Source organism: Ochotona curzoniae, unplaced genomic scaffold, assembly GCF_017591425.1.
Source record: "Ochotona curzoniae isolate NIBS_2020 unplaced genomic scaffold, NIBS_Ocur_1.0 contig_43, whole genome shotgun sequence".
NCBI classification, from domain to species: Eukaryota; Metazoa; Chordata; class Mammalia; order Lagomorpha; family Ochotonidae; genus Ochotona; species Ochotona curzoniae.
In genome coordinates, this window is record NW_024466218.1 from 28,945,510 (window position 1) to 28,972,748 (window position 27,239).

A 27,239-nucleotide genomic window follows, 5' to 3' on the forward strand; every position below is an offset into this window, starting at 1 on the left:
GATATGGAAACCCTTTTGAAGGCTTGGAACAGGGGAGTGACAAGATACGAATTTCATTTTAACAGCATCCTTCAGGTTGGTATATTGAGAAAAGCCAGGAGAGGAACAAGGGAGGAGGCATGGAGTCATGCAAGAAAATCTTTATGTAGTCCAGGTCAAAGATGACAGCAATTTGATCTAAGGAGACAGCTCTACAGATGTTGAGATGTGGATGTTTGAAACAGGTAGAGATGAACTGAAGGTTAAGGTGTGGTGTTAAGGACATGTCAGATCAATGCAACAGACAGATGCGTGAATGTCACCTATGCTGTTGTAAAATTATGAGTTGGAACTATGCCTTTTTGAGTTGTTAGCAAAAGAATGGTATTTGAGACCCTGGAACTGGAAAAATTTCACCAATGCTTAAGTAACTGTACACTGGAAAAGGAAGAAACTCAAGGATGAGTTCTGTCAGGTTTGTGTTCAGTACCTTCCATTTCCTGAATTACAGCCTTTGCTTGCAGGAGGTACCTGCTACTGTGCAGGTAAAAATGGATGGAACTTCACTGAAGCTGAATTATGGAATTCTTGATTTTGCCCTGGAATGTCTTTCCAACCATCACTCCAGAGTTTGAAATAGCTACTCAGCTATTCTAGTACATGTTTATGCCAGGATAGTCTGAGGTAGATTTAATAAACATGTGACTATCACTGAGCAGTGGAATACTACTTGTTTGGACCGGTATGAGATTTATCTTGCAGAGAAGCTCTGAAAGCTTCCAGAAGTATTGAGTCCCAATTACGTGCCATGGTTGTAATCCACTTAATAAGTCAACTTCTGCTTGACTTTTTCACTTCCTTTGATTCATGCTTCTGATCCTACCTGTTTAGGCTACTTGGAATCACTTCATAAAAGTAACTAGCTTCAGGCAAGCCCTTGTTCCAATATTTGCTTTTGAGCAAACCAAAACTAAGATAGGATCTATTGTTAAGGATGTGAGAGGAAAATAATAACAAGCTAAGGGAACTGAGAAGGAGCAACAACTGAGCCAGGAGGAAAGCCAAGAGAGAGTGGTGTCCAGAAAAGCAGTGAGAAATGGAAAGAGGAGGGGGATTCATTACCTGTGTCAAGTGTCGCCTCAAGGAGGATGAGGAAGGAGGATTTCCCAACACACACAACACTGGAGATGCCGTCACGAGTAACGTTAGTGACTAAAAACAAAGGCAAGATCCTGAGTAGCGTGCACTTAGGTGAAAACGACAAGAAAGGAACTGCACGCAACAGCTCTCGTCTGACCAACAAAGTAGCCAGAAGGTTTTGTGATTTCAAAGAGGTCCATTTGTTTAAAGAGGGAGACGGTGTGAACAGAAATGCTGTAATAGAGGGAGAAGTTGGTCATGATGGAGGGGAAGAGGAAAGCCTGTAAGCCTTGGTGAAGCTACTTAATTCCTAAGCCATGACTAGTTTTGAGTAAGAATTTCAAAATGGAGAGTTTTCAGGGCAGCTGATATCAAGAAGACGAGATTTTGAGATTTCAGTTTTGAAATGTGTGAGTAAATTATTTGTCACTCTTTCCATAGAGAGGATCTATGCACATTGTTTTTGAACAGAACGAAGTACACTTGGCAAAGCACAACGTTTAGGTATACAGCTTTCTCCTTTTTTTCTTTGTGCATTCAGTTTTGGTGCTTTAAGACAAGATCATAAATAGTTCAACTACTCTGAAATTGCCCTGCTCTGAAGCAGCCCAGGTTACAGGGAGAGATCATGGATGCTTTATTTGACAGACTCATTCACCAGCCAGCACCAATGTCCAAACCTGTGAGTGAGCAAGCCTCTGAAGGTAACTTCACTGATAGCAAGTTCGTGGTGGTGATTCTCAGAGAAAACTCAAGTGATTCAGCTGAACCGTGTCCATCGTTGACTTTCCTCAGCTGAAGTCCCAGACATCAGGAAGCAGTAAGCTGTCTATACAGTGTTCTAACTGGGCTTCTGACAACAGGAGAATAAGAATAATAAAGTGATTCCTTTCACTGAGCATAATGGTCTCTAGTTGGGACCATCTAGTTGCAAATGTTATAACTGCATTCTTTTTAATGGCTGAGTAATATTCCATGGAGTAGATGTGCCACAGTTCCTTTAACCACTCCTCTTTGGACTGGAATCAGGATCGTTTCCTTATCTTTGCTATTATAGATTGTGCTGCTGTAAATATAGAATTACAGATCCCCTTCTCAGATACAGTTTTCAATTCGTTCGGATATATTCCTAGGAGTGGGATAGCTAGATCACATGGCAGGTTTATTTGCAATTCTCCAACCACTCTCCATACTGATTTCCACTGTGGTTGTACTAGCCTACACTCTCACCAGCAGTGAAGGAGGGTACTTTTTCTCCTACATCCACACCAGCAGGTGTTGTTATTAGAGTTCTGAATGGATCTTTAATGAGATTTTTATTTGTATCTCCCTGATGGCTAGGGAGCCTGAGCATCTTTTCATGTCTATTAGACCAGGCTTTTTTCCTGGATTGTTTTCAGTTTTGGTTTTGTTTTTTTTTTGGTTTTTTTTTGTTGTTTTTTTTTTTTTTTGGTCAAAGATCAGTTGGCTCTGCATGTGTGGGCTGGCATAAGAGATTACCATATTCAGATGTGAAGATACAACACAATACGCATCTCTACTTCCAAATTAAAAACAGATTCCCAATGAAACTCTTAGACATATCAAGACAATGAGATGCTGAACTGTCTGACATGGTCTGTATCAGCAGTGATACAGTTAGGACACACTTAAATAACAGACTGATGGAATTATGGCTGCTTATGAAGGAGAACACAATTGTAATAATATAGAACAAGTGAGTTTGGGGGTGAGCATTTGGATGGTGTGGAAATCCCAGACCCTATGGAACTGTACCATAAAAATTCAAAATAAAAAAAGAAGAAAAAGACTAATAAAATGATTCCTTTAAGCCACTGTGTTTTTGGATGGTTTTCATGCAATGGTAAATGACTGAAACACTGTCTACAGCTCACTAGAGAAGAAAGAATGATTTAAGCAGATCATTCACATCTACAAAATCAAACAGGGGAAGACATTTGCTCTAGTTGCTAAGAAACCCATTGGACTCCCTTCAATCAGTATCAGAGTCCCTGGATTTGGGTTCCAGCCCCACTCTCAATCCCAGCTTCTTGCTAATGAGCACCGTGAGAGGCAACAGTGATGGCTGAGAGAAATGTGTGATTCAGCAGATAAAGCTAAAGAAACGGTCCATGTCCATCATAAGACCTATAGTACTTAGCACAAAAGTGTCGGCAGTATCATAAGAATAAAACATTTACTTGAAGCTCTAGTGTGTGGCCCAACAAGTTATACACCCTTGTGACAGCAACATCCCATATCAGACTGCAGGTGAGTCTTAAGAGTTCCACTTCGGATGCTGCTTCCTGACGGTGTGCCCGGAAGGGCAGTGGATGATGAGTGGAGTGCTTGGGCCTTTGAGAGATTACCCTTTGAGAGATCTGCACAGCGTTCGTGGCTCTTGGTGTTGACTGGGCTTCGGTGCTGGTTGTTGCAGCACATTTGGGGAATAAATCAGTAGGTGGAAGAAAGCTCTGTCTCCCTTTCTTATGATTTTCAAACAAATAAAATCAGTAAATCATTTTTAAAATATAAGAGGAGCTACAAATTTTAATTATGATTTCTAATTCTTATTAATGGCCTCCAAACATGATTTTCAAATTTTAATTAAGAGAGATATTATAATTTTCCTCGTAAAATTATCAAAACAGAAAATATGAGGTTAGTCAATATTGTGGAAAGTACGATTAGGCCAATTTTCTTGAGTGCTATTGGTGTAAATATCACTTGGTAAAAATTAATCAATGTCTATCATGAAGTGGTGAATGCAAATAAATCTACATGCTCAAAGATGCTCAACCAGCATTAACTCTTTAGGAAAAGATTTCTGTTTAGTTTAGACCCTGTCAGCTCTGAACAGTCATGCTTGCCTGAGGAACTTGTGTAGATCTTATACCTGGCTGACTTGCACATAGGTTTAGGGGATTCCTATAACAACACACAAGCTCTTTCTGTTGCTGGTATTCAAATAATACCTAAGGAGGCCTAGTGAAATTATAATAAAGCTAATGGGATTATCATATGTGAAGGATGTAATTATGTATCATAATCCACTGCAAAAAAAAAAAAAAAAGAGGAAAGGGGATGCAAGTGGAAACCATTAGGCTTATCTAAAGAAGCCAGTCTCCAAAAGACCAATATCAAGTGTTTTCTGTGATGTGTGACAGCTAATATGGAACATAATAACCAGCACAGGAATGAGATGGTCACTCTGGGATAGGATTGTCATTTTCTAGCTTATGCTCATATTCCATTTGAAATTGGTCTTGTGGTCTTCTTACTTCTTGAATATTATGATTAGTGCTAAGCCTGAGAATACAGAGTGGATGAATATTATGACTCTGCAGATACTGCTAAAAAGAGGGAAGGAGGGAAGCAGAAGAATGAGGGAAGTGTGATTGCCTTCTTGAACTAAGCATATGGAATGCATAAAATCTGTGCTCTTGATATTAATAAAACAAAATAATGGAAATGGAGAGTCTATTTCAACACATTAAGCGTAAAATGACTGTGTGAGCAATAACAGCATGCAGGACTTCAACAAAAAGTGAACTTCAGGGTGGAGAAATGCTCTTTCCTCACTTTTCCTCTGTGTTAGGTTCAGTAAAAAGTACAGGGCAGCTTCAGGGTCAAGTGTACAGAGACATGTCTTTGCTGTCCTTGATCTCGGAAGAGCAGAAGAGGTCAGGTGGTACCCAGCATGTGTCAGTGAATTCATTGGCAATTGTGGGTCATCCCCAGGGACAGCAGGGAGGATTGGGATTGAAATTAGCTTACTTCTTGTTCACATCTGTTCTTTCAGGACCTTGAATAGATGTGAATTAAGAATTAGGGAAGTTAAACATAGGTAGCAGAAATATTGAGGATAATCTGGAAATATTCCTCATCATAGCTATGATTTAATTTCCTTAGATCCTGTTGAAAAGGTGGGCTGCCAAGAGCCAAATAAAGGCTGCACAATACAGAAAGAAGCAGAAAGGTGAGAAAAGTTTAAAATTAACAACACACATTAGTAACATGCACACACATGAATGTTCTTAAAAAGTTTATTGAGAATGTACCTTATTAAAAAATAATGTATAAACTTCTTTCACTAACAGAAACATTGCTGTGGGCACAGCAAAACAAACCACTACTTAAAATGCTGGCATCCCATTTCAGAGTGCATTGTTTGAATTCTGATTGTTATATGTCCAATCTAACTTCTTGCTCATGGAACGGGAAACACAGTAGAAGGAGGCTTGAGCCCTTGACCCTCCCATCCATGTGGGAGACCAAGATGGTGTTCCTGGCCCTGGTTTCAGCCTCGGCCATTTCTGAAATTGGGAATGTAAGATTGTTTTCACTTCATGTCTTTCTCTTTCTCTGTGGCTCTGCCTTTCAAATGAGCACACCCTTTTTAAAAACATGTTTTTGATTTCCATGTTCAACAAACATTTTGAAGTCTCCTCATGCATCCTTGGGCATGAACACGGGTGTATGAAAATATTACAGAGAAGACAATAAAACTGAACACAACTCTGTAGTGTGCTAGATTTCAGTCTAAGTCATTTTCAGTGCTATTGGTCCATACAGGTCAACAATGGTATTCTATCAATCAGAGAGAATAGAAATTTTGCAGCTAGAAAAACATGTAGTTTGTCAGTATCGTAGAGGATGGCATCGGGCCAATGTTCTGACATGTTTCTGATGCAAACGGACTCTGTAAAGCAGCAATCTGTGAGCTGCAACTGTCTGTGTCAGGAGAACTCATGGTCTCACATCAGGATACTAACGTCCCAGACAAGATGGGAACTACAAGTTTTCCATGAGTCTGTACCAAACCTGCCACACTGTCCCAAATAACCATAAGGGGCCAGAAAATTCTACCACACGTGCCCCCAAATACAATCGTCTCAGGTTTTTACACGGAAGCACAACAGCTTCCAAATCACGACTTTGGCAAATATAAAGTATAATGAAAAAATGTTCAAGTAAGCTTCTAAGATTATTATTAGATTTATTATCCATCTCTCTTCTTTTTCTTTTCTTCTCTCAGTTTTTCTCCTTACTCTCTTGCATGTTCCTTCTTCCTTCCCCATGGAGTTTGTCTTGATAACACATAACCAGAAGCTATGATATTAGACATAAGAGAATCCTTGGCCTTCAAAGTTAATTAAGGTCCATTTGACCCTCTTTGATGATTTTTCTTTCTGTCAGCTGAAACTACCTTTGATAATTCATCAGGAACTTGATGCCACTCTGAGTGGAGCCACATGCCTAGTGTTTAGTGGAAGCTCCCACTGGTTGCCATGTGACATTTTAAAAATATGAAATTTAAAAGATGTATGATTAGACCTGACAAGACATCTCCACCTCCTGTCTTTTATCTCTTTCATTCTACAAAGTACTACAAAATTAATTCTCTTAAAACACAGATCTCATTATATCACAAAATCTTTCAACCAAGTCATATTCCATCCAGGATAATGGGATTTCCTAAGCTGATGTTCAGTACCAGCCCACAACTTGACCTAACCAATCTGTCCTGCCTCTCCCCCTGCTATTTGCCTGTAAATGTTTTCAGTGTATAATAACTGACTACATCTGATAGAGGTTTATGTATGTACTCACAGGGTTATACATCCCATTTGTCTGGCCCAAAATGCTTTTCTCCCTTGCTTTCAAATTCATACCAATTCCTGAAAACTCAACCAGAATTTTGCTAATACCATGATAATATCTACAACATTTATAGGAAAGTAAAATAATTGCCTTTTGCCACAGAACTTTATATTTTTAGCTATAGTACAGGAAAAAGAAAATAGACCTTTGAAAGTTTGTGAACATTTCTTGTTTAATCACAGTAGCCCCAAATTTTCTTTATTGCATTGTAGGAAGCAGGTAGCTTAGGAAAGGGAAGCAGAGTCATTAGCAGTTCTAAGAAAACTCTTAAAGTTACTCTTATAGACAAAAACATGTGGTTTGGTTTCTTGCGGCAACTTCATGGGAAGATATTATGAATAAAAATAAAGCTGCAGGAATCACAATTCCAGACCTCAAGGCATACTACAGGGTAGTGGTCATCAAAACAACCTGGCACTGATAAAGAAGCAGAGAAGATCAATGGAACAGAATAGAATCCACAGAAGGGAGCCAACACATGTACAACCAACTAATCTTTGGCAAGAGAACTAAAAATACCCCAGGGAAAATGGCTAGTTTCTTCTCTTCAACAACTGCTGTTAGGAAAATTGGATATCAGCCTGAAGAAGTAAGAAGCAAGACACTTAGCTCTCATCTTACACACACAAAAAAACAGCTCTAAATGGATCAGGAAGGAAGGAGAAGGGATGGGAGGAGATGTGGAGGAGAGGGGAGGAGGGGAAGGGAGGGGAAGGGACGGAAAGGGAATGGAGGGGAGGGGAAATCCTAAGATTCAGGGTCTGGAGCTCATCTGTCATAAGAAACATAAATGCTGTTGCAAAGAGAAAATGTTGAAACCATGCTCCCAGAGGGTCTGCAGGAAGTCACCTCCTCCTGGTCTGCTGTGTGATGCTTATTTGAGCCTTTGGTGTTCAGAGAACTGGTGATCACACACTGCCTGCGTGACTGACCTTTAGTCAGTTCTTCCAGACGCTGGATGAATGCCTTTGGTTTACAGCTCTTTCAGAGATGTGAACTGACATCCCAGCTCCAAACTGCATGATAAATCACATTATCAACTTGAGCAGTGACCAAAGCCTACAGGCAAATGAAGACGCTCCTATCAAGTCAGACATTCCAGGAGTTTAGATGTCACCTCTCAACAGGCAAGACCTCACCTCTGTCGGGAGAAGATTATCTCTTCTCTCCACAACAGAATTTTAAGTGTTGCATCCAGACAGTGCCAATTCATTTTACTGAATTAGAAATTGAATTTATTCTCTTAAATTATTAATGGAAATAGTATTTTTAAAACTTCTCTACACAGTTCCCTAGCTAGTACACAATGAATATTTCTTGTTTTACTCCAGTTTCACTGGTGTATAAAAAAGAATTAATGAGGCACAGCTCACAGACTGATGTTCATATTTATTAGTTTTTGTTCTTTTGCTAAACATGCTCTGTGTAATCTTTGAAAATCGCTCAAGTTTATGAAAAAGAGTTTGCACAGCCTTAATATTATTTGCTTATTAATCTGTGACAAACCGTAAAATTTGAAGTTTTGCTATGACAACCTCATGGAATTTGTTCATTCTGTTTCCGATTTAAATAGCAATACATTTACAAGGCCAGCAAGTTTTAGTAATTGGGGGCGAGAGAGATAAAGGAGCATCACTCTTGCTGTCATTTGGAACGCCCAAAGGAAACTAGAAATGTTCTTGAAGACACAATCGCATTCCTTGGCGGTGACTGTGGAAATGCGTCCTATGCCTGTTCAATCCAGGCCTACTGCTACAAAATACCAACTAACCTGACACCTGCCGGCAAGAATCCTCTGGAGAGTCTATGCCTGAGCCTCCAGCTACATCTCCAGCTGATGCTATACCTTCCGTTAAAACGAGTAATTTGGAAGTGTCTTGAGAATATAGCCCGTCATCTTGATTCAGTCTAGCTGTTCTTTGGCTAACATAAATTTTGCCTAAGGAAGGGCATGTCTGCAGTACATTCAGGAAGCTTCTTGAACCTACTTTTAAAATCGCAAAGTGGGGGCCTGGCGCAGTGGCGCAAATGGTTAAGGTCCTCGCCTTGCATGCCCAAGATCCCATATGGGCGCCGGTTCTATCCCGGCAGCCCCGCTTCCCTTCCAGCTCCCTGCTTGTGGCCTGGGAAAGCAGTCCAGGACGGCCCAAAGCCTTGGGACCCTGCACTCGCGTGGGATTCCCGGAAGAAGTTCCTGGATCCTGGCTTCAGATCAGCATAGCATCGGCCGTTGCGCTCACTTGGGGAGTGAATCATCGGACGGAAGATCTTCCTCTCTGTCTCTCCTCTCTGTATATCTGCCTTTCCAATAAAACAAAATAATAAAAAATAAATCTTTAAAAAAAATCGCAAAGTGCATAAAAACGATTGTTTAGATGTATTCTTTGATGAATGGAATTGAGACAATCTGATACAATGCTATGATTTACTGAAATAGCAGAATATTAAACTTGTAACTATTACTAAAGAACTATACTACTGTAATAACATAGGGGAAGAGATAAGAGAGATAGGGAGGAGGGAATCCCTATACCTACAAACTGTATCATGGAAAATAACAAAAATAAAAATGGTTAATCATTACCCGCCAGCAGATTCCACACTTAATCTCATCCTTTTGTGGTTTTGTATTTTTGTTTTATCTCATTCATGCTTTTGTGATCTTGCAATTACCTGATCATGAGCTTAGAAAGCTTTTGATGTATAACAAAAATTTCTGAGTCCTTCTAGAGATGGAGGTCTTTGTACCACAACTACAGAGTCAGGGTTGCCTCGCCATGATGAATATATACTCCCCCAAACTTCTGTATATCTTACATTGCCTTAGAAATTGCTAACTTGTGTGCCAACCTCTCATGAATTATTCAATCAGCTGATAACTTCTCATTATCAATCACATTTGCATGGAATATTCATAAAACTTTAGGCACATTTTTTAGATGTAATTACATGTTTATTGATGAAATTCATAAGAAAATCAACCCAATTCCATTCTAATTTGCTCTTCCTGCTCATACTACCATCACTGTCTATCCCATTATTGTCTTACTTTTCATAAAATTTAATACCCCCTGATCTGACCTAATTTATTCATGTGCATACGTGTTTGCTTTCTACCAATCCCAATTTGGAATGTAAGATAAATCCCTCCCTGGAATCCTTGTTATGTATAAAGGGAGAGAAAGCCATGTTTACACTCCCAGTGCCTTAGAATACTGTCTGGAACACAGAAGAAGCTCAATAAATATTTGTTTAGTGAGTAACTGTATAAATGATGAATAAAAAATAAGGGACTGTTTATGATATTACTGATTAAACTGTGAGCTATCATGGAATGAATCCATGCTTGTTATGTTATCTTCAAAGTACCAAGAAAAATGCCTTAAATGTAGAAATCATTAAATACATACTTATTAACTTATTTATCCAAGAAAGTCCTAAAATAAATCCTTGGGAAGGAGTTAGAATATGTAGCTTCCTTAGTAGGGAAAATAACAATCCAATACATAATCACTAGTTATTATTACAAACATGCTAGAGGTGACATAAGGATCATTCCAGAATTAGGGTTAGTTACTGCTTAGGAACAATGTTACTCAATGACTGCAGGTGGCCTTCCTAGACCAGAAGCTGCACGATGCAGCCACTGAAAGAAATCAAATGACTCCTGTAATGTGAGCTTTCCCCAATTACACCTCTGGAAGTGCTATAAACCTACTCAAGTTACATTCTTCAAAATCTTTCACATCTTATTTGCAATGAATCAAATCACTCAAATCAAGATGCTATGATAGTGACCTCATTGGCTGAAAACATTTATTCCACGAGACACTAACACTCAAAATTTTTTCATTAAATGGATAAGTAAACTCTAAATAGATACATTCTAGAAAATATTTGAAAGACAGGGGTATCTTACTTTGATGCACATCTTATAAGTAGCACACTGGTTACACATTCACATTGGAAATTTTTCAGTGATGGTTGCAAATTAAATTTACTACAAAATCTTTATTTCTGGCACTTGCCCTTCTTTCCATGAAACACCAACATGCCCATATTGTAAATACTAAGCACATAGTAGTAAACAAAACGTTTTTATTTTTTGGTAAGACTTAATTTTATTGGAAAGTCAAGTTATAAAGAAAGAATGAGAAACAGAGATAGATCTTTCCTCTGTTGGCTCACTCTCCAAATGACAACAATGGTCAAAGTTGGAGCACTCCAAAACCAGGAACCAGGAGCATCTTCTGGGTCTCCCAGGTGAGTGGAGAGGCCCAAAGACTTGGGGTAGTCTCCATCACCTTCCTAGACCATAGTCAGGGAGCTAGATAGGAAGTAGAGCAGGTGGGACTTCAACCAGTGCTCATATGGGATGCTGGCACTGCAGATAGAGACTTAGATTGCTATGCCACTGTGACACAAAACTTTGTTTTTGAGTTTTAAAAAGTACATGACCAAAGGAAAGGAAACAATCTATGGCCATACCACCCTGAACGCGCCCGATCTTGTCTAAAAGAAAGAAAACAAACATTTAAAGAATTGGAAAAAAAAAAGATTGTTGTTATTTGCAGATCATATGATCTGGAATAAACACACTGTGCTATTTTCCTAGATATGTCTTAACAAAGTGTTGGCAACTTGGTGCCTTAAGCAGCTGTTGGAGGGGTTAGGCTCTTGCTATCTCAAGGAGAAGAATTCTTCACTAGCTCTCTCCTATCTTTTAGTGGTTCATTCCTTGGGATGTGGCCACATCATTTCCCTGTCTGCTTCAGTGTTTACATTCATGCTGTGTATCACCGTGTCTTTGAGTGGTCTCTTCATAAGAACAGGAGTCAGATGTTTTGCAAAGGCCCAAAGTCTGAAATCAAGGCATCAACAGAGCCATTCTCCCTTCAAAGGCGCTAGGGATGAGTGCATCCCTGCCCCTCTCAGCTCGTGACTGCCACTCAGCTTCCTCTACCTGGCCTGTCTCTAGTGCTCGTTCCCGTCTCTTACAAAGACACCGGTCATTCAATGTAGGATCCACCTTAACCCAGTCTGATAAAAATCTGAGATACTTAATTTCATTTTCTTTTTTTAAAAGATTTATTTATTTTTATTAAAAAGGCAGATATACAGAGAGGAGAAAAGACAGAGAGGAAGATCTTTGGTCTGATGATTCACTTCCCAAGTGACAGCAATGGCTGGTGCTGCGCCGATCCAAAGCCAGGAGCCAGGAACCTCCTCCAGGTCTCCCACGTGGGTGCAGGGTCCCAAGGCTTTGGGCCGTCCTGGACTGCTTTCCCAGGCCACAAGTAGGGAGCTTGATGGGAAGTGGGGCTGCCAGGGATTAGAACCGGTGCCCATATGGGATCTTGGGCACATTCAAGGAGAGGACTTGAGCTGCTACGCCATTATACTGGGTCCTTAATTTCATTTTCAAAAGTCCTGATTCCAAATGGGATCATATGTACAGAGTCCAGATGGATGCCTTTGGGAGTCAATATTCAACCGCTCATAATGACAGTTAGTATCCAGGACATTATTTACTTTTGCAATTCCCTGCATACCCAGTAGAACAGAGAGGGGTGCAGCAGGGATTTATCCCAGATGCCTGTAGTCCACACTGAAGTGCCTATTTGATTTATGGCTCCGGACTCCACATTCCTGTCAACAAAGATTTCTCTCTCTCTCACTCACTCTCTCCCTTTCACTCTTTCTCTCCTTCTCTGTCTCTCACATGTATTAAAAGAGCATGCAAGTGGGAGAGAGAATAGGTAAAATTAGAAAGAAACATGCAGTTCCTAGGTATCTCAGCAACTGATCCCTCCCCGTCAAAAGCCAATACATTGGCAAATTCCATGAGGTAGAGAAATATCAGTTACTGATGATGAAAGTCTGTTATTTAGCATTTTCCTGAGTTTATCTTGCCTAGCAGGCTAATGTTCTATTCACAAAACAGAAAACCTTTCAGGTGCAGAGCCAAGAAAACATTGCCTCTTCCAGTGTTCTAAGCACATCCTCTCTTCTGTGAAACTGTTCCAGAACAGCCTTTATTTCCTTTTTCTGTACTGCTGTATTCACTCAGAATTTCAGTATGTTACTGAAGAGAGCAGGAAGAGACTGACTTGATATTCTTGATCCTATCAAAAGAGTTTGTAGTTTCTCTCCACTAAGCAAATATGTTAGCTATAGATTTTTATGTAACTATTGCTTACAAGCCTGGAAAAACAGCCTTGCTGTTCTGGTTTACTGTGATCTTCCTTTTTCTAAAGAGAGCACTGATTTTAGTTGTTTTTTTTTTTTGTTAGATAACATATCTTTAATTTAAAATATAATCAAAAGTTTTCATACTCCACTGAATAGAGTTCAACATGTAAGTTAAAAGACCATAGTTCAGAAATAGTACAAGAGAGAAACACAAATACTGCAAGTTCCCCATGATATGTGGTATTGAAATTTAAAAGTAAATATAAAAAGAAAAACAAAACATGTTGATGATGTCTGTGTCTGTCAATCTTCCTATAGTGTTTTGTCAAACTTTGAAAAAAATCTTTGTCAAGTAAATTCTTAAGAACAAAGTATTCTTTAGGATGGTCCTAGCTATTCCTGGTTTTTGTGCTTCCAGATGAACTTTTGAATCATTGTATCCAGTTCCATGAAGAATGTTTTGGGCAATTTGATTGGAATTGCGTTGAAAATATATATTGCTTTTGGTAGTATAGACATTTTAATGATATTGATCTTGCCTATCCAGGAGCATGGGATGTTATTCCATCTTTTGAGGTCTTGTTCAATTTCTTTTTTGAATAGTTTGTAGTTTTCTTCGAATAGGTCTCCTACACTTTTGGTTAGATTTATTCCCAGATACTTCATACTTTTCTCTGTTATTTTGAATGGTATCTTGCTGGTTAGATCTTCTTCCATCTTGGGGCTCTTTGCGTACACTATGGCTGTTGATTTTTGTTCATTAATTTTGTGCCCTGCCACTCTGCCAAACTCTCCTATAAGTTCTAGCAGTTTCTGTATTGAGTCTCCAAGAAGTTAGCAGGGGGAAATCACAGTTCCGGACCTCTGGACATACCATAGAGCAGTGGTTATCAAAACAGCTTGGTACTGGCACAAAGATAGAGAGGAAGATCAATGGAACAGAATAGAAGCACCAAAAGGGAACCCACACAGATACAGCCAATTAATCTTTGACAAAAAGACCAACAACAGTCCAAGCAAATGGGAAGGCCTCTACAGTAAATGTTGTTGGGGCAACTGGCTGATAGCCTGCAGAAACAAAAAGATAGACCCACATCTATCACCATACACTAAGATCCAATCTACATGGATAAAAGACCTAAACCTACATCCAGAAACCTTCAAACTCTTGCAAGAAAATGTAGGAAATACCCTGCAAGACCTAGGAGTAGGTCCTGACTTTCTAAGAAGGACACCAAAAGCAATAACAGTTGAGAACAGAATAAACAAATGGGACCTCATCAAACTAAGAAGCTTCTGTACAGCAAGGGAAACAATCAGCAAAGTAAAAACGCAACCCACAGAGTGGGAGAAGATCTTTGCAAACTACATAGGTGATAGGGGGCTAATCTCCAGGTTATACAAACAACTTCAAAACAACCAAAACACCAAAACAAACAAACCACTCAAGAAATGGGCATGGGAAATGGGCAAACATTTCACAAAGGAACAAGCCCACATGGCAAACAAACATATGAAAAAATGCTCCAGTTCCCTGGCAATAAGGGAAATCCAAATTAAGACATCAATGAGGTACCACCTAACACCAGTAAGATTGGCCCACATAAACAAGAACACCAACGACACTTGTTGGTGAGGATGTGGGGAAAAGGGAACCCTACTCCACTGCTGGTGGGGCTGCAGGTTAGTACAGCCTTTATGGAAATCAGTATGGAGAACACTTAAACAACTCAAAATCTGCATACCATATGATCCAGCAATAGCACTCCTAGGAATAAATCCAAAACACCTGTTTCACGACAAACCAACATGCACCCTTATGTTCATAGCAGCACAATCAGTAATTGCAAAAACATGGAAGCAACCAAAATGCCCATCAGCAGAAGATTGGATAAGAAAGCTTTGGTTCATCTACTCCATGGAATACTACTCAGCTATTAAAAAAAACAAAATGCAGTTCTTTGTGGCTAAATGGGCCCAACTGGAAACCATAATGCTAAGGGAAAAGAGCGAATCCCAAAAGGTTAGATACCACATGTTTGCCTTAATTTAATCTGTATTTTTTGATCCTGACATTGATACTGTCTCAACACATGTGTTTCGAAAAATTGAACTTGCATTATTGTTAACATATTGTTTACTCAATACTACGTCAATCAATTCCATAACACTATATATTGTTGCTGATATTTTGTTGGGGCTTTTACCTGACCGGGATTTTACTCTGTTAGCTTTGCCTTCAGACCAGGGAAGGCCTCCCCAAGAAGCCGTTAGAGTTATCAGGACAATAAGATGCTGGACTCTATGCTGGGCATGTGCTTGCAATGAAGGAATCCCAACTGAACTTGAACTGTGGTTATGCACCATGGGGGGAGGGTTGTGGGAGAAGCGGGGAAAATCCAAGCACCTATAAAACTGTATCACATAATACAATGTTATTAACAATAAAAAAAGAACAAAGTATTAATGAGCTGTGATAATTCTAAAATTTATCATATATGTGTGAATCGGACATATTTCCATTTGATTTATAGCCCCTAAGCATATTCCTGTGATTTTTCAAAGATTTGGTTATCTATTTGAAAGTCAGCGTTGCAGAGGGAAAGGGAGAGACTGAGAAAGAAGCCCATGTGCTGGTTTCCTCCCCGACAGCCAGGGCTTGGCTGGGGTTTCTCAGGTGGCTGGCAAGGGCCAATTTAGGCTTACCCTCTGCTTTACCCAGACTGTGGTCAGCGAGCTGATCAGAAATGGAGAGGCTGGCACTTGAACTGGCACCCACATGGAATGCTAGCATAGTAGGCGGTGGCTTTACCCACTAAGCCACAATGCTGACCCTTCCTGTGGATTTTTAAAACCATGAATTGGTATTGACTTTTGTTAAAAGGTTTTTATTTGCTTACTTGTTTTTTTAAATTTTTTTAAAGATTTATTTTTATTATTTTTTATTGGATAGGCAGATATACAGAGAGGAGAGACTCTTCTGGTCTCAAACATTTTGGAATAGCAATACACAATCTATATTCCTTTGTTAGTCTCCTAATACTCATGGATCTGTACTAATGTCCTTCTTTTATTAGCAATTTGTTCTTATCTCTTACCTCTTTTTACCTGTCTTAAAGATTGATTTTATTGATCTTTTCAAATAATGGGCTTTCATTTTAATTTTTCTCTATTGTTTTCCTGTTTTCAATTTCATTTATTTTTTGCTCTAATGTCATTTATTTTCTGATGATTGCTTTAGATTTAATTTGCTCTTCTTTTTTAAATATCCTAATTTGGAAAACCAAAGTATTTGCTTTGGACTTTTAAAATCATCTAATGTATGCAAACATTCAGACCTAGGCTTCTCTCCTAGCACTGCTTTGGTTTCCACTCACGCATCATAAGTTATGATTTAAATTCTCTGAGGTAAAAATATTTGAATTTTTTCCTTGGGATTTCCCCTTTGACCAATGTGTTGCTTAATCTCCCTGTATTTCCCCCAGTTTTCTTTTTGCTACTAATTTCTAGCTTAATTCTGGTAGAGTGTGGACGTGGACATTGTGGGATTTGTATTCTTCTAAGTCTGTTAAGGTGGGATCTCAAATGTATTTATCTTGATGAGTATTCCATATGAGTTTAAGAAAGTGTGTTCTGCCTTTGTTGGACAAAGTAGTTTACAGATGTTCATTTTTTGGAAGTTATTCTTGAGTTCCAATTATATCCTTAAATGATGTTTCACGTGTTGTCTCTGATCCTTCCTGATAGATAGATTTTGGAATCCTAAGCTATAATAGTAAACTCATCTGCTTCTCTTACAGTTTTACATGCTTTGCTTTTTCCTTACATATTTTGATGTATATTTCAAAACTTGTTTCTCTGCCACTTTACCTGCTGGAAGCATGAAAGCACATTTTACATCATCATTTACTGTGAAGACTTGGTTGAGTTTTTCCTAGAGGGAAAACACCTCAAAATGTACATACATCCCTATTCACAGGTCCTCCTACAGTTATTAACTCTCAGGCTCATCCACACTGAACCCACTGCCACTTGTCTCTCATTGTTCAGCTTTTCCCAGGCTGGCACTGGTTCCCAGGGAAGTTCCATTTTGGTGCTTTCTGCCCCAGTAAACCGTGATATCTCTCTTCAGTTGTGGAGGCAGCAATCTGTTCTGTGATCTCACTTCAGAATGAAGAAAGGTTGTTGGTATTTCAGTTTGTTGATCTTTTTTACTTGCTGGGAGTATGGCAGGATGATCCTTGTGCCCCTTCAATTTGGAACACTGAACTGAAGTCAAGAGTAGCATCTCATTCTTCACAACCACGTTCTGGTTAGTTCCTATGGAAGATTCCACCCTGGTTCATGGGATGCACTGTTTAACGATCTGTCATATCCATATTTGTTCTTGGATTTACTCTGAATGCATACCTTCCATTTTCAGTTATTCTTTCTGCTAGAAAACAAGGCAAACTTTGTGTGTTGGCTATTTTTATGATTCTTAACCATCTGGTGGCCACAAACTCTCAAGAATATGGAAACCCACATGGTTAAAGCCTAGGATAGCATATTAAACAACAATGCAACAGCAGAAAAAAAACAAGTTGAACATAGATTTGGGGGGTGGCTTCACTGGCTAGAGGTCCACATATACAATTCTAGAATTGGTTGGACATTAAGCTTTGCTAACTAAGTCTGAGAAAATATTCAGTTATCAAAGCATTTTGTGGGGAAGAACAGGTGTTTGGACTTAGGACTTTGTTCTTATGTTCTACAGTTGTCTCAGATCTTCTGTACATCATTTTAAGTTGAATCTTCATTTCTATTTTTCTCAACAAAAATCCAAAGCTACATCTGGTTGAAGTCATTACCATCTGCACAACTATCACACTCCCAAGAAAGCAGAACCCAAAAGAGATGAAGAGAAACTAGAAAGAATAAAAATTCTAACAAACACCAAAGAAACTTAATCCAACACCAGTACATTGCAAAAGTGATAAGGTTGAGAAGTCACTTGTTTCTGGATCTTCCCCATCTTGACACCCAGCTTATTCCTCCCCTACATTTAAGAGCAGTGTATGCAGGACCACAAGAGTGAGAATGTAAATAGATTTGTAATATGCATCTGAATAATGCACCGTGTCAACAGGTAAATGCCTCGTGGAGCTTCACGATCTTGTTTTTGTTTTTTAATCTTAGACTGCATCAAGTTCTTGTTACAGAAAATATGTTGGAGCTCTGTTACTTTTCTTCCCTCTCCAAGTGGCAGGTGAATGAAGTATTGTACCACTGATCAACCAAATAACTTTTCAAGGCACTAGTGCTATGGGTAAAATTTTAGTTTGCTTCATTCTGCTATTGTACATGACATACAGTCAGGCCCTAAAATCTTGCTTGGAGGAAGTTTTATAATATTAAAAGGAGGCTCTAAAAGGAAAGACATGCTTATGTAAAACTTTTCAACTCAATTGCTCTATGTACTTTAAAAAGAAAGATTAAGTTACTAAATCTTTATTGAATAGAAAGTGCATTTTTTCCTTCTTTGTCTTCTTTTACTAGAAACAGGATTTCTCCAAGCAATGGTTATCATAATGTGGGTGAACGCATCTGTGCTTGATGGCTTACGACACCCTAGGGTGTGTTTATCTCCACTCTGCTTTATGGCTTACAGCACTCCAGGGTGCAGCGAGCTGCTAATGGTGCCAGAAAGCACTGCCAGTAATTTTTTACCACTTAAGACAGTTACTATCCCAGGTGATGATTATAAGTTAGATACTGTGTTGTTCTTTATCTACTGCTCACCCCAGATTGTTTAATACTTGAATGTAGGGCCAAAGTCCCAGGAGATATATTTTTCTGACCAAAATGATGGCAATTGTTATACAAAGAATACACTGAAATGTTCATATCACATATTAAAATTTTCCGGTTCACTAAATGTGGGTCAGACACCAGCATATAATGACAAAATGTCGTGGAAAGCAATGCTTTTCCCAAGATCTTACTGAAAATGACCAAGATGCACATATATAGCAATCAAGAGGATTCTTAGAACAGAAAAGAAATATCTCAAATCAATATTTGAGATTGGTAGCATGACAGACTGTTTCTTTCATGCTTTAAATTCTTTGTAAAATTTTGTAAGACAAAACTTTAGTGGACCACACCATCAAAGTCTTTTAAACAAAATAATATTTTACAATGTTATACACATAAGCAGGTCCAATTATTATTTTCTGGGTGGTAATTTAAATTTAACAGTAGTAAGACAGTAGTCCACAATAACAGCATCCTATACAATGGGAATAATTATTATTTATGAAGTTGATTTTGAGTGAAGCACAAAAGTCTTTCCAGTCCAAATGGTAGCGTCTCAAAGGCCTTAGAGAAGACAAACTTGAAAACTTGAAACTTCAGTGTCTCATTCTTCAACTTTTTTTAATTTCCATTTAAATTCATAATTTACAAATAATAGAATAATTCAACTCTTCCAGAATTTCTGTGTCCTGTTCCAGCAAAGTTAAATAAATAAAAAGTTTTCTTGAATCCCACATTATTTAAGCTTTCAGCAATTTTCCAAGTTCAAAATTTTTGCTATCGTTTATAAATGCACATCGATCAGCAATAAACATAAATTCTGTGCTAATTGGCATATTTTGAAAATAAAGGTAATAAAAACCCTAAAACTTAGACAATTATTGAGCCTAAACGCTTAGTTTTCCAGTTAATCGCTTCCCGTTGTGTATGCTTTAGAAATGTTGATGGGTATGATAGCTGTGAATTTCTAATATAACATACAGGACTTAACAAAAGCGAGCTGTATAGCCACATTACAATGCATGTCTATCAGAAAGTAGAGCAATATTAGGCTCTTCTGAATTCACCACAGCACCACGTATTGTCTTCAGAAGTATTAACAGTATACATAATTATTAGTCTAATTGGTTGAGGGGTTAGTTGAGTAATGGAAACTGACTGTGTTTGAGAAGATGTTAGCAAATAAATGAATATTTACAAATGAAGGGTAAATTTAACTGTTGTAAGCCATTATGTCAGATGAATTAGAGAAAAAAAAAGAAAAGAAAGATGTGTCCCTGGAGCCTGCGCCATCTCTAAAAGCATATAGGCCAAAGAAGTAAAACTAGCAAATAATGGTAATGTTATTAATCCATGTTTGCAAATAATTTTATGAGAGCATGCTCGAATGACAACATCCATGCCCAATTTGCCAAGGTATACTCTGTATCTGACACACAGACCAGAAGAGAACTAAGGATGAGAGCCACTTTCCAAAAATAAAGGCTTATTTGCCCATTTCATCACTGGTGACCAATTAACGTAGAAGATTCTTGGCAGCTTTCAGATATTTTTAAATTGGAAGCAATGACTAATGACCTGTTGCAATTCCACAGAGAGGAGATAATTTCTCAGATTTAATTTAGACATAGTTCTAGTTATCTATCTCCATGAGCTTTAACTCCTTTCTCTCCTCTCCTACTATCTTCTGTTTCACTTTTGTGGACATGCTACCAACGCTTCCTTTTTTTGAAATACAACAGCTTATTTTTTTTTTTAATGAAGTAAGTTCACAAGGAAAAGAACAAATCAACAAACCTGAAAACTGAACTACAGTGGGATCCACATGCTATTCTTCTGAGAAGAAGACTGAATAGTGAATGCTAGAAAGAGGAGGCAGTTTTCTAGCTGGGTTCCTGTGGAAACTGAGTCAGCTCATTGGTGGGACTGATGTTTTCTGCCTGCTGACATTGAATCTGACAGGTGGTAAGACTGACCGCTGATAAGTGGCCCTGGCCCAGCAGGACAGTCCTCAGCTGACATGGGCTTGCTGCTGGGCTTGTACGTCAGCTCACAACACCAAAAACAGGCTGGGACCTTAAATAAAGCCTTTTCTTTACTCCATGGGCTTAAGACCCCTAAACAAATATCCAAGTGGCTATCTACAAGTGATATAAGAATGGAATGAAGTTCTGCACAGATTTTCCCCCAAAGAATGCATGAGAAAGAGATCCTCAACAGCAATAAGCCATATAGAGGTTATGTATCATCAGAACCCAAGTCACTTAGTGGCACTTTTGTTAGAGTTCTTTCCCTTTATGATCAATAAATTTCATAAAGCTGGGTATTTATACTTAGGGGACTTTTCCCAGTGAGAGAAATTCTATTCTTATCAGCCCCTTTTATGTATGTACATAAAGAGGGATGTTTGTGAGTCTATAAAAAGTACCCTTGATCTTGTTCATAGACTGTGCCCTCCTCAGCCTGAGCAGGCTTTCAAGTGGGTGACTTCGTATTTGCAAATGAATAGCAACATGTGTGTCAGATCCCCTCCCTGATCAAAATGCAACAGGGTGAGAATTTTATTTCTGGAAGAGGATTTCAAAACAGGTCAGTTCTCATTTACTCCCCAGCGGGTGCTGCTGATAAGCTAGGGAAAAAAAACAACAACAACAAAAACTAAGACACAGCCATTAAACACAGTAGACAAAACAATATGTGTGTTGATCAATGCCTGGAGATAGGCTCTAAAATGTTATTTGTGACCTGTTTTCATCAAATATGCATTACTCTAATGATCGGGATATTACAAAGACAGGCATTTTAGAGCCAAATTATATGGTGGACTAAAACATTGTCATCTTTTTGGCAAGGAAGGGTAGTTTAATTTTTTAAATCACGTAATTATTATGGAAAGAATCTGTATAGCTCAAACATTTCGGAGAGATTAGATGCTTATCAGTCATGACAACCCTCTGCAACTTTCCACAGAAAACCATCTAAAGATACATTTAAAAAAAAAAAAGCTAAAATTTTTGACAGTTACAACCAGAAGCATGCTTTGTTCCTGAAATTCTGCTATCCTTGTGTGAGTAATACTGGAGTGAACAGATGATTTTCTAGCTGTTTTCCAAAGCATTATAGGTTGGCACCTGGAGGGTTGCAATACGTTTTGAAAAGTCAATACAGACATCTAGTGCATGTTCTTCCCTTCCTTCATTAGAGAAATTGACAGGTGAGAGGAGCTCTCCAGTTGTCTGACACCACTACAAGCCGTGTTAACAAACAGTTCTCAGCAAAGGCAGCTGTAGGCAGCACTGCCTCAGATTCTCAGTGCTACTTACAAATGATGCTACACTAGAGCAACTCCTCAGTCCATTTGAACTGCTCAACTGAAACATCAACTTGGCCGGGGCTTTGCAATCCACATCCATTTTTGTACTCAACATTTTATACTGCAAATACAACCTCGTGTATTGGACAAGTGTGTGATCCTATTAAGAGTGCAAACATTCATGTGCAGTTTGTTCCATCAACTAATGGCCAGAGCTGGCTGCTGAGAATTAATGGACTCTGTTCTGGATTTGGGTCCTTATACTCTTGCTCAGTAATAGGATTTCTGACCTTTAAGTCAGCAGACAGCATCCATATGTAATATAAGAAGATGTCTTAGTATGGCATACACTGGAATAGCTATTCAGACTTCAAATAGGTCACATTTAATGAAAGGTGTGCGCATTTAGGAAATTTTAGGATGAACTTAGAACCAGGAAAAGTAATTAGGGAGTAAGCACTAGAACATACAGTGACCACAGGGAGCTTTATAAGCAGAACAGAGTAAGAGAACAAGTGGTGGCTTTTTCAGAGATGTTAGGCTTTTAAAATGGCATAAAGCGCCTATGTTAAATAAAAGAGAATAAGAGGCTTTGCAAAATCAAAGTCAGTAGTTTTCCTTCATTACCATCACTACTGTTACTATTATTATTATTTTGTATTCATGCTTATTTTTGCAAGTCTAGATATTTGACTCTGTCTTGATGTTCTCAGTAAGGATCGCCCACGGTTGACAGATTTGTAGACTCATCCTAAACCCATGTGCACAACCCCTGTGATGTCCTCTCTCTCACATTTCCACTCATTTTCCTTGTTACATAATTCAACCTTCCATGAAGCCCAAAGAAAATTGGAAATGTCACTGAAATGTGACCATTAAGATAATTTCTACGAAAAGACAGTCTGTCAGAATTCAAGAGAAAAATGCCCAAATCCAAGATTTTTTTTTGAAAAATGAATTAAGTTGCTTCTTGGATGCCAAGGAGAGCTTCCTTCCCCTAAGAGGAAAAAAGAAGAAAGATGAAGAAAGTGAAACAGAGGAAAAGTCGTGGGACTGTCCGGAAGGCTAAGGGAGGATCAGCATGGAAAAGCTAAGCAGATCTAATATGCAATTACCACATTATAACTGAGAAATATGCACAATTTAAAAGTAATTAAAGGGGCAGGTGGTGTTGTAAAGCCAGTTAAGCTGCCACACAGGACAGCGTCCAACACTGGAGTGCATGGTTCCAATTCTGGCTACTCTTTAATTCAGATATACTTTTCTGCTCATGTGCCTGGGCAACAATGAATGAGGGCTTAAGTGCTTGGGTCCCTGCTACCCACATGACAAACCTGGATGGAGTTCTTGGCTTCTCGCTTCAGCCTGGCCCAGCCCTGCCTGCTATGAGCACTTGGGGAGTTGCCAATAGAAGGAAGTTCTCCCTCAACCTCTGTTATGTTGCTTTAAAATCAATCATTCAAAAAAGATGAAACATTATTTGTACACTCACCACAGAGCCAGTTCCCAGCACCCTGTAACAGGAGATCATGGAGCAGGCATCTCAGGAATGGCATGGGCAAGCATGCATTGTGATTTATCATGATACTTACATGGAGAATTTAAGAGTGATTCCTTTGACAAGTGGAGGAGCCAGGAACTAGAATTTACTCTTCACCACAGAAAGCCAGAAACAAAGCAGGAAGGGCTTTCTTCCTGGGCAGGACTCTACAAAGCTGTTCCCAAAGGGACTTTTAACTGACATGGGAAAGAAAGGAAACCTTTATTTTTAAAAATATTCATGTTATTTATTTGAAAGGCAGAATTACAGAGAGGGAAGATATAAAGTGATGGGGAGAGATGGTTCGGGATAGAGAGAATCCAATGGCCATAACAACTTGGATGTGGGCTGGGACAAATCCAGAAGCTAGAGGCTTCATCTGGGTCTCCCACATGGATGCAGGGGTCCAAGCAGCTGAGGCAACCTCCTCTGTTTTCCCCGAGCTTGTCAGCATAGAACCGGATGGGAAGTGAAGCAGCCAGAATTCAAATCGATACCCAGGCAGATTTATCAGCTATGCCACATTGTCAGTCCCAAGCAAGAGATTTGTGTGCCAATTGCCTTTGCCCCCATTTGCTCCTTCCACCAGAATAAAATGCTAGTAATGCTGCTACTGAATTGAGGAGTGAGGTCTACAACCTGCTCAGTGGGTCCTGCAACTCAAGTCAGCAAAACAGCGCTCTTACACAGAGGACTCTTGGGAGAAAGCATCTAAGAAAGCATTTCCTTAGCCTGGCAGCGCAAAGAAAATTCAAATCTTTCTTAAATATGAATGAAGAAACAAAGAAAATCATGTGTACAAAAAGAGAAGCAGCAAAGGAGAGAAAGCAGGAAGGAAACATTCAAATGGCCTTGTGGAATGTTCGAAGAAACAGGAAAGGATTTTGAAAACATATTTGGTGTGATCTGAGAAAGAATTATGTTCCCCAAAAAACCAAAAACCCCAAGGAAAGAAAGAAGCCTCAGATACCACCTGTGTTATTGTGAACTCAAGAAAGGAATCTCTTGGAAATGAGAACACAAAAGGACAAGACGAAAAGGGGCAATCGTGTGGCAAACTGTTGGCGACGTCAGCCTACAGCTGACCTCAGAAGGCCTTGGGCTATGTCAGGGCTCTTGCTCCATGTCCAGCTTCCTGCTGATGCACACCGTGCTAGACCACAGAGGGCGGCACAAGGAACTCCTGTCACCAATGTGGGAGACCTGGATGAAGTTTCCAGCTCCTGGCTTCAGTCGGACTCAGTCCAGGCTGGTTTGGATTTGTGAGGAGTGGACTGTCAGATGGAAGACCTCTCTGAATCTGACTGCCTATTTGTCTCTCTCATTTCTTTCCCGATAGAGTAAATGATAAGAAATACAATGTAAGACAAGAGTTGAGGTACAGAACTCCCATCTAGGTTGTTCAATGTCTAGCCAGTAGAAATTCTAGAAAGACGGAGAAAATCGAGTTTAGTGAGATGGATGGAAAGAATTCAATAGAAAAAGGTTTCCTGGAGATAATGAAGGACTCCTTCCTCTTTAGGACAAAGCCATGAAGCAAACACAAAATGAACCCTGCTTAGCACATGAACATCTCAAAAATGCGAAGAATGACCAGTTCCTAAAAGCTTATTTAGAGATTGAACTGAGTGGCTTCACAGGAAATTGAGGCAATCTGACACCAGCAATCTAGATTTTGTTACCTGCCCCCGCCCTGGGACATAACAGAGGAACAGCAAAGACATGGAAGGGAATTATTCCTGCTCCCAGAACTATTTACTCAACCGAACAAGCTGTCAAAGCTTAAAGTTGTCTTTCATGCAGTCTCTACTAAGAGTCCAAATGAACGTACAAGAACGTACAGTGAGGTAAGAGGAAGAAATGGGATCAAGATGTAATGAGTCAAATCCAGATCATGCAAGCATCAGGCAGAAGGGTGTACAACTCCACACATGAACTTTCCATGGGGGAAAGAAGGGAGGAGGAAACTCAACAGAGAATGGGATATAGGGAGAGCTGAATGAACCTATCAGGAGATAAGTAACACAGAGACATACATATGTATCTACATATCATATATTTGTATCACATACAATATTACATACTATATAATACACTCTGTATTATATGTAAAGTATAATGTAGTTTAGGGCAAATGTGAAACCAAGCCTGGGAAGCATTGAAGTCTGAAAAGGATATCTAGCATATATATTATATTAACACTTCCAAGAAAGAAAATATTCTAATTAATAAAACTCATATATTTATACATACATATTTTATCTAGATATCAAAAAGCCATACTCTGTGAAGATTTACTGTGAATATTTACTATACTTATCATCAGTATTTAGCTTATCATTTCATTTTCAAGATAAATAATGTTACATTCTCTGGAATAAAAGCAAAACGTCTCCTTATGCTTGGGATTCTTTTCGTTTAAACTTGTTGTCCTGCTTTTCATTCTCAAAAACATTATGGTTTGGTTGACAAATAAGGAAAAGATCATCAAGTTGGCCTCCAATGTCTTGACACAAAACAGCCAGTACCCAGGAACACAGAGAGCATATTCTGAAGAGATAATGAGCCATCCCTTCATAGCCAGACAGGATGCCCTTCAATGCCCTTCAACTGCAAAGGTCGCAGGACATTCTTTTGGACATGAAGCAATCTTGCAAATATTTTTCATATGAACCTTTCTTTAGAGCACTACTGAAGAATTTGTTCCAGCCAATGCATAGATAATTGAGAGAACTGCAGCAAAAGTACCAGCTCTAAGCATTGAATACATTGGCTCACTGAGACAAAAATCTATTGAACTGTAAATCTAGGACAAAAACGATGGTTAAGATGGAAAGACAGAATAGAACATAGCTTCTGTATGTCCTGAGAGTGAAAAGCGCCACAATAAAAAATGAAGAAAGGGGAATATATACCACAGAAAGAATAATATATACAATATCAGGGAAAATAAGGAACCAGTTAAGGACTTTAAATCAAGGTACAGAACAACAAAGGTGGTTTCATCTTCCTGGCTCGGTTCTCTGTTTTCTGTATTTTAGGCTTCTGTGTTGGAACTGTTGTTTGCAAAACATCTTCAGGACATGCCAAAATTGGGCATCTAGCTTCCAACTTCAAAGCCACAGCTGTTTTGCCAGATAGTCAGTTCAAAGACAGTAACCTGTCTGATTACAAAAGAAAGTATGTTGTGTTCCTCTACCCTCTTGATTTCGCCTTCACGTGGCCCACAGAGATCAATGCTTTTAGTGACAAGGTAAAGGATTTAAGAAACTCAACTGCCACGTGATTGGTGCTTCTGTCGATTCCCGCTTCTGCCACCTGGCATGCATCAAAAACAAGGAGGACCCATGAACACTGCCTTGGTGTCAGACCCCAAGCATACTGTCGTTCAGGATTATAGGGTCTAAGGCTGACGAAGGCATCTCAATCAGGGGCCTCTTTAGCATTGCTGATAAGGGTATCCTTCAACAGCTCACTGTGAATGACCTCTCTGTTGGCCACTCTATGGGTGAGACCCTGAGAGCAGTGCAAGCCTTCCAGTCTACTGACCAACACAGGGAAATGTGCCCAGCTGGCTGAAAGCCTGGCAATGATACCATCAAGCCTGATGTCTAA

At 39.1% G+C, this 27,239-nt stretch overlaps 1 pseudogene; it reads left to right on the forward strand.

Moving 5' to 3' along the window:
* The first annotated feature begins 1,747 nt into the window (after positions 1 to 1,747).
* On the forward strand, positions 1,748 to 27,239 carry LOC121159519 (annotated as a pseudogene).